Source organism: Physeter macrocephalus, chromosome 12 (genome assembly GCF_002837175.3).
Source record: "Physeter macrocephalus isolate SW-GA chromosome 12, ASM283717v5, whole genome shotgun sequence".
Taxonomy (NCBI): Eukaryota; Metazoa; Chordata; class Mammalia; order Artiodactyla; family Physeteridae; genus Physeter; species Physeter macrocephalus.
The window spans coordinates 20,443,989-20,452,812 of NC_041225.1; positions in this window are offsets into that span (position 1 = coordinate 20,443,989).

An 8,824-nucleotide genomic window follows, 5' to 3' on the forward strand; every position below is an offset into this window, starting at 1 on the left:
TGCCTATTTCCTCATCATTTGTTTGGTCTGGTGGGTTTTTACCTTGCTCCTTCATCTGCTGCATGTTTCTCTGTCTTCTCATTTTGTTTAATTTACTGTGTTTGGGGTCTCCTTTTCCCAGGCTTCAGGTTTAGAGTTCGCATTATTTTAAGTGTCTGCCCCTGTCACAGACACCCAGTGGGTGAGGTTGGTTCAGTAGCCTTTGTAGGCTTCCTGGGGGAGGGGACTGGTGCCTGTGTTCTGGGGGGTGGGGCTGGATCTTGTCCTTCTGGTGGGCAGGATGCAGCTGGTGGTGTGTTTTGGGGTATCTGTGAACTTAGTATGACTTTATCCTGCCTTTATTCTTATCACTGTGTTGCTCTCACATGACTGTGTAAGCCTGGAGCTTCATGTGCCTGGAATATTGTTCAGCTGCTCCCTATGACCTGTGTTGGAACAGACCTGTAAAAAACCTCATATCCTCTTGGAATCCTAGGCAGATTCGTCACCCGGGCGGGGCAGATATATTTTTTTGGTTCATTCCTAGTTATAAATGCTAATTCCCTCTTCTCTCTTCCACCTCAGGGGAACACTCATTTTGCCTTCATCCCAAAGCAAATGTAGTCTTCTTTTATATTTTATGTTATCCTCTAGTTATGTGTAGAAGCAGCCCTGGAGCATCCATATGCTCAGATGAATCAGCCTTATCTTTGTTAGACTATCAGCCTCTTGAGGATGGGTGATATCTAAGCTTAACCAAGTTGCTTTCTAGATAAAGCTCTTTCTGACCAGTGTGGTCTCAGAGTGTCCTAGGGTTCTTATTAAGTGATTTTATTTGTTCTTTCAAAGGAACAGTGGGATTCTTAATTATATGTTATATTTTGAATCTTTGTTTTAATAAAGAGGTACCAAAAAATCTTGGTGACTTCAGAGTTTAAATTTATTTCCCTGTCTGTATCAATAAATTATTGTTTCAAATAAATGGTGTTAGAGAGATGTTTTTGTCTTTTTCAGAATTAAAAAAAAAGTTAATCACAAGAAAAGCTTTAGGTTATACCATAAAGGTTACATTTTTGGGAGTTAGTTTTACAAAACGAAAAAAAAACCCAAACCCACAGTTGAGAAACTGTTGAGTGCTAGTAATCTTTACAGGAAATTCCTGTAAAGGAAGTAGGATTACTCACTCTTTCAACTAAACCTAACCACAAACCTTATCTAGTCAAGGAGGTTGGTCTGGGGAGAGTTTTAGATGCTTCATCTTCAGGTCGTTTCCTTCTACTTATAGAGGTCATTAATTTGATTTTCCTCTGTATGACCATGGATTTGACAATGTCAATGGTCATTTACAAAATATAAAGGTTTTCCTTTTTTTTTTTTCTCCAGGTTTAGCTCATTATTTACAAACTTGTGTGAGTTACATATACTTTCTCCATTTATCTATCTGGCTAGGAAGAGATATTGTAGACCTCTGAAAATGGATATTCTCATATGCTCATCTTCAGATAGAAAAGCCGGCAGTCACTGAAAGAAAGACTTGAAGTTCCTTTCTCTTTTTCAATGTCGTAAGGACAGGAAATACAGGTAAGACAATGTTTTGTTTTGTTTTGTTTTCCACTAGGTTTCCTAACCAGCAAATATAAGTTGAGAAAAGAACTTAAATCATTTTTTAAATGGATTGCTAACACAATTCTTTTTCATAAAGTATTTTGTACTAATAAATTTGCTACCTAATTAGCACATTTTACATCTCCACCCATATGGAGACTTTATAAAAAAACAAAAACTGGTGGTTATGAAATAAACCTATCTACAATGCTTTGAGCATTTTGTGGGAAAGGTGGAGAGCAGAGGGGTTCAAAATATTTGCCAACTCAGCCATAAAAAGAAACAAAATTGGGTCATTCGTAGAGATGCAGATGGACATAGAGGCTGTAATACAGAGTGAAGTAAGTCAAAAAGAGAAAAAAAAATCTCATATTAATGCATATATGTGGAATATGAAAAAAAATGGTATAGACGACCTTATTTACAAAGCAGGAATAGAGACACAGACATAGAGAACAAACATATGGATACCAAGGGGAAAAGGTGGGGTGATAGGGTGAATTGGGAGATTGGGATTGACATATATACACTATTGATACTATGTATAAAATAGATAACAAATGAGAACCTGCTGTATAGCACAGGGAACTCTACTCAGTGCTCTGTGGAGACCTAAATGGGAAGGAAATCCAAAAAAGAGGGGATATATGTGTACATATAGCTGATTCACTTTGCTGTACAGTAGACACTAACACAATATTGTAAAGAAACTATACTCCAATAAAAATTTTAAAAACAAAAAAAGGGCATAGATACGACCTATAATATCTAGCATAGAGTTTGCCACATAACAAGAATTCAGCAAATAGTTGTTGTACAAATGTGTATGACCAAGATTGGCAGTTTAGTTTAGATTGGGTTGTGTTAAGCTATTTGTATCTGTATTCCAGCGTCATCATTTTTTAAATGCATGACTTTGGACAATTTACTTCACCAAAAAAAATAAAAGTTTTTGCCAAATTTAAATGCTTGTCTTGACTGTAAAATCTTTGAGAGCAGGAGCTACACTCTTGGTTTTCTGTAATTCCTAGACAATGGGATATATAGCTACCATGGATCATGTGAGAATCATAATAATATTAGTTGAATTGAATAGTTACTGTTACACCAGACCCAATGTCTACATGTACATGTGTTCCCTGGGTATAATCATGGCTGATCCCATGGGAAATTGTCTTTAACTGTGGGATTCTCCTACCTGAGCCTCAGATTCCCTGTTGACACCTGCCTTCTCCACCTGCCTTTCCTCTTTTTCTCCTCCCAACTTTGGTCAGAAAAAATTTTAGTTCATCATCAACCAAAGATAGTTTAAGGTGTAGTCTTGACCACCTGCTTGGGGAATCTTCAATCTCTAACAAAAAAAAAAAATATGGCTCTCAAAAAGCAGGTATGGATGCTGTTTTGGAGAGGAGACACTTCAGATACTTGAAGTCACCCTTTTGAGCTCTTATCTCCTTTTGTGAGGTGACGGCATATGCTGATAGGAAAATCAGAGTCTCTGATACTCTCTTCATATGGACATGAATTCCTCTTCTAATATTTATAAGATGTGCAATTTTCATTAATAGTGGGGACCACTCTTCAAGCAACGTGAGCCTTGGTGGTCCATCAGTGAAACAAGAAGGACAACAACCATCTTCCCGAGTGCGACAGAAAGTATGTAAGAGAGCAGGACACCATTATATTCAGTGCCACCTGCCCATTGATTTACTGCCAAGAACAGACCTACAACCTGGTTTGGTTAAGTTGCCCAATGCTGGAAAAACGCTCGATAAATGCACCTTGTGTGATTCCTTATGATTCTTGGAAGTGTTTTGGTGATGGTGGAATGAAAGGCATCACACAGACATCAAAATATCTTAAAGAGGTAGATGTTGACAAACAATATCAGTTGTGTTATCCCACATCGATGGGGCTTCCAGAGTGGGCTTTCTCTTGTGTTGCTCAGTTGCCAACAGTATTGGTAATAACTGCTATAACTTAGCACAGACCCAGCTCCCCAAGGTCTATTCTTGTCTCTGAGCAGGGCTTCCTAGGGGTGATCCCTGAATCACAGTGATTTTCCTGACACTTGTTTATAATATAGAGTCCAATGTTCTTCTCCTTGAGAATCTGATTTAGTATGATTTGGAGAGCCCAGATATCTGAATTTATAAAAAGCATTCCGGGTGATTCTTGTAATGGAGATAATTTGAGAAACAATCCCAGAGACAAAGCTGTAGCCTAGAAACAGCCCCAGGCAGCCTGAGGTCCTACACCAGTAGGTGAGGGTATCATGGACAGAACATCTGACCACTCAAGGTTGGGACAGGAATTCCTGAGGGCTGGAGACTTCTGGGTGTCACGGTAAAGAAATTTCTATAGGCTTGGTAATTCAAACATGGAATCACAGAATGTTAGAGCTGAGATGATCTTAGAAATAATAAAGTCCCATGATTCTCAAGGAGCTCAGGGAGCTCAGGGAGCTTCTCAGGGAGCTTTAAAAAAATTCTCAGGGAGCTTTAAAATAAAATGCAGATTTTCCAGTTTAATCCCAAGAAGTTAGGACCCCCTAGCCCTAAGGTAGAGGAAATACTGATACAGTCCAAATAATTTATTTTGCAAATAAAACAACTGAAGTGCAGAGAGAGGCTAACTAGAGTCACACAGCAAGTTAATGGTAAAACTTAGGTTGATATGCATTTATTTTGACTTCTCCTGAATTCTTTTGCATTTATTTGGACAACAGAATTGATTACAATTTATGCATGAAGCTTTTCCTAGGATTTGGAGATAAGATTTCTGAAACAGGATCCCTGTTCTTAAGGGGCTCCCAACCTAGTGAGAGGACATGGTATGTGAAATAACAATTTCACTATGGTGTGGATAAATTCTGAACAAGGACTTACTGAACTCCTGTGTGAGTCACGCCCTATTCCTTGAGAGAGTGTTCTGGCTGCAAGACAGGCTCAGTTCTGCTGGCATGGAGCTTTGGTTCTGGTTAGGGGAGAAGTTTATAAAACAAGATATTTTCCAGACAGTAGTGTGTGCTAAGACAAAGTGATATAACATGAGTAATAAGAGAGAGAGTTGCTGGCTGGTGCAGTGGTGAATAGAGAGGAGGAATGTCATTATGCACATGGTCAGTGGAGGTCTCTCTGGGGATGAAACACAAGATAAATCACGAGAGAGCCATATCGAGTCGTACGGGGTTTTGCATCTGATGCTTTGGAATGGACTCTTTATCTAGCGGGCAGTGGGGCTGGTGAGGTTATCAGCACAGAAATGACATCCTCAGGCTTGATTTTTAGGAAGGTGCTTCTGGTGGCTGGAGATGGGGAGATTGTCCCTTCAGGGGCTTTGTGGGCAAAGGAAGGGGAAGCAGGGGGTGGGGGGAGGTAGATCACATCTGAAAGGCAGTTGCTTATCCTAGGTCCCTTGTTCCTAGACCACAGTCTTGGAAAGAAGAGCTACCCATTGTCACCAATGGGGATAAGTGATGCAGTGACTCTGGTCCCCGTCCGTGGCACTCTAGGTCCTCCACCATCTCATGAAGCCCTTTCTTGGCTGAGCACACCCTCCTGTCAGTGGGTCAGCAGCCGAGTGGAAACATCCTGTACTTCTGGCCCCACCTGGGTACAGCGGTCTGGAGAGACCTCGCAGAGTGTATGACTCTGTCCGCCTCTGTCCAAGACAATGTCTCTGTGGTTTTCGGGGTTTGTCTTTTCCTGCCTCCTCAGAGAATTTGGTCCACACACGCTCTCCTCACTGTCACTTGCATTGGGCCTGCTACCCTGCCAGCTCATTCCGCTCACGGTGGAATCAAGTCAGCACAGGAGGAAACACCTCCCCGTCTTGTCTTCCGTGGGCAGTGTAGCCTGGGGAGGGCGTGGCTCGTCCCCACTCCCCACCTTCCTTCCCGAATCCCTCGTCTCCATCACCTTAAACCCTCTGCACGAGCTGATCTGATCTATCAGTGGCCAGACCTGATGGAAACTAAGTCCTTCTTGTGCCCGACTTCTCTGCTTAGTGTCAGCCTGGTCTCTCTATTCTGTTTCTTCTCTTCCCTTCGGGTTTATCCTTTTAAATTTTCCCTTGGCCCTGACTCACCCCTCCAGGCTGGTGTTCCTCCGGGAAGTCTATCTGCTCTCTCCTCGCAGCCTCCTGACTTCTCTCGCTGGAACTCTCCCCTGTGGATCCCCAAAGGCGCCTCAAGCTCAATGTTTCTGTTAGAGGAACATAATTGTTGATCATTTATAAATATTAAAATTACTCCTTTCTGCATCTGAAGATGTTGGAGACATGGGGTGCTGTGTGTGTGTGTGTGTGTGTGTGTAAAAATGTTTGGAAATGAAGAATTTTATAAGTTGAGGAAAGGAAAGTATTTATTTATGATAAAAGATGGAGGTTCCTGAAGAGAATGGTCCTGGGAAAGTCTGGGTGGAAGGAGTGATTGCAGGAATGACCAGTGAGCACAGGAGGCAGTGAAAAGAGGAATGTGCATGATGGGCATTGAGAGAGAGAGACAGGCAGACAGAGACAGAGACAGAGAGACAGAGACAGAGGTTGAGAGAGAGAGAGGGAGAGATAGAGAGAGAGAGATTGATTTTTGTCAGCTGCCCAAGAAACAGAGATGTTCTGGGAAGCAGACTTTTAAGGAGAACATTCAGAGGGACCATATGATACTTAGTAAAATTTTTCTCTTTCTTTCTTTCTTTCTTTCTTTCTCTTTCTTTCTTTCTTTCTTTCTTTCTTTCTTTCTTTCTCTTTCTTTCTTTCTTTCTTTCTTTCTTTCTTTCTTTCTTTCTTTCTTTCTTTCTCTTTCTTCCCCTTCCTTTCCTTCTCCCTCCCTCCCTCCCTCTCTCTCTTTTCCTTACTTTCCCTCTTTAATTTTTTTCTTTTCTGTTATCACTGCATTTGTTTCTTTGTCATATTTTCCTGTCACTGTTTATTTGCATGTTTCTGTTGGCAAAGACTTTTCGCTTCACCAAATTTTACTCAGGCTCCTTGAGACCTCCTCTCAAATGGGCCTCAGCCTTGGTCCCCATCCTGTAATCAGCCTGCCCAGCTCAGTCTTTGCAAAGAATTCTGCTAAGTCATCCTCCCATCCTTGATATCTGATTAAGTTCCTCATCTCCCAAGTTTGATATCTAAGCCCTTCATCCACCTTTAGCAAGAATCTTGTTGGTCATTTTGGTAAGAATTCCCCTCCCCTTGATGGCTTCTCTTAGTAAATTTCCACCCCCGGATCCCTCACCCTCCTCCTTAGCTTTAAATCCTCACCTGTCCTTGCTGTATTCTGAGTTAAGCTTGATCTTTCTCCCCTGTTGCAATAGTCTTGAACAAAATATTTCTTACTGTTTTAACAGATGTTAGAATAGTTTTTTCTTTAACATTGTTCTCCACACTGTGTCAGACCCTTGAGGACAGAGACTATACCATTTATTTTGTCCCCTGCACACCCATCCCACTTAAAGGGCTTAAGACAGTATGGGGGTGTTTTAGGAGAAACTTTTTTTTAAAGTTCAGGGGTTAAATTACTTTATTTCTGGGCTTCCCTGGTGGCGCAGTGGTTGAGAGTCCGCCTGCCGATGCAGGGGACGCGGGTTCGTGCCCCGGTCCGGGAGGATCCCACATGCCGCGGAGCGGCTGGGCCCGTGAGCCATGGCCGCTGAGCCTGCGCGTCTGGAGCCTGTGCTCCGCGGCGGGAGAGGCCACAACAGTGAGAGGCCCGCGTACCGCAAAAGAAAAAAAAAAATTTACTTTATTTCTACAACCCCGAGAATAATACCCAGGCTATTTTTATGATAGTGATAATAGTTCAGAACTCTAAGAGGCACAGATAAAGCTGTTCTATAGTGAAATTATTTGTATTTTCTGCTCAAAACAAAATTATATAATATTGAAATATCACCCACTGCTATGGCTTGAATGTTTGTGTTTTCCCCAGATTTTTCCATCCAGAAATTTTATTTAATTCCATTTGAAATAGTTCAGATTTCTAAACTTTACCCCATAGCTGCTTCCCCTCCAGCTATTTACAATGGCATTTCAGCAGAATAAAATATTTTGGACATTCATAGTTTGTGACAAAACTTACCTATGTCAACAACCAATCATGGTAAGTACAGAGCTCAGATTATATTAAATTGCTGTAGCACTGTAACCAACAGCAATAAATTTGTATTTTAAAACATGTTTATAAGTTGTCTTTTCATTAACAAAAGAAAATATTCCAAGACACTGATAAACTGCAGAAATAGCCTTCCTATCTTTGCAATTCAAGATTCTGATTTTAGAAGTTATAGTTTAAAATTTTTAAACACAGTCAGAATAGTCTAGCTGTGTTTAAAGCTTCTGGTAAAAACCAATATGCTTTGTAGAGTCCACACCCAGCTCTAGACTTTTGTTTTCTTTAGCTCACTAATGATCACGTTTTTCCATACAGCATTGGGTAAAAAGTTAAACTGTCATGCACATCAAATTGCACGACAAAGTGTAAGTCAGTCTGGTGATGTCACATTTTACCAAAGGACTCTCTCCGCAGATTTATATGCTGAGAATCTAACCCCAAAGAGAATGGCATTGAGAGGTGGGACGTTTAGGGGCTGCTTAGGTCTTGAGGGAAGAGCCCTCACGAATGGGATTTAGGGCCTTATAAAACAGACCCCAGTGAGATGGGTAGCCCATTCCCCCAGGTGAGGATACAGTGAGAAGGTGCCAGTTATGAAGCAGGAAAAGAGCCCTCACCAGAAGGCGACCATGCTGGTGCCTTTATCTTGGGCTTCCTAGACCCCAGAATTTTAAGAAATACATTTCTGTTGGATATAAACCATCCAGTCTTTGGTTTTCTGTTATGGCAACCTGAATGGACTAGGACACCCACCCAGCAACCTTATCTCTCCTCTCTTTTAAGTGGTTTGAAAGTTCCAACAGCCACCCTGTCAACAAGAGGGACAGAACCACCTTCTGTCCTTCCCTCCCTCTTATACCTCAGAGAATTGGTAGAAACGCCATCCAGTGACAACTTATCCTGTCTTATTTGGGGCACAAAGAGTCTAGCATCCTCTATTCTCTAACAGTTACTACAAATTAGCAACGTGCAGACATTCTCAAGTTTACGCACGAGCTACCGCACTAGTTTCCCTAACTGGGGAGAACCTGACATTTTCATTCAACTTGGATGATCTTTTCAGGAAAACTTTCACTTAACTCTTTCCAAATTACCCATGAAAATATACGTGCTAGGTCAGAAACTTAG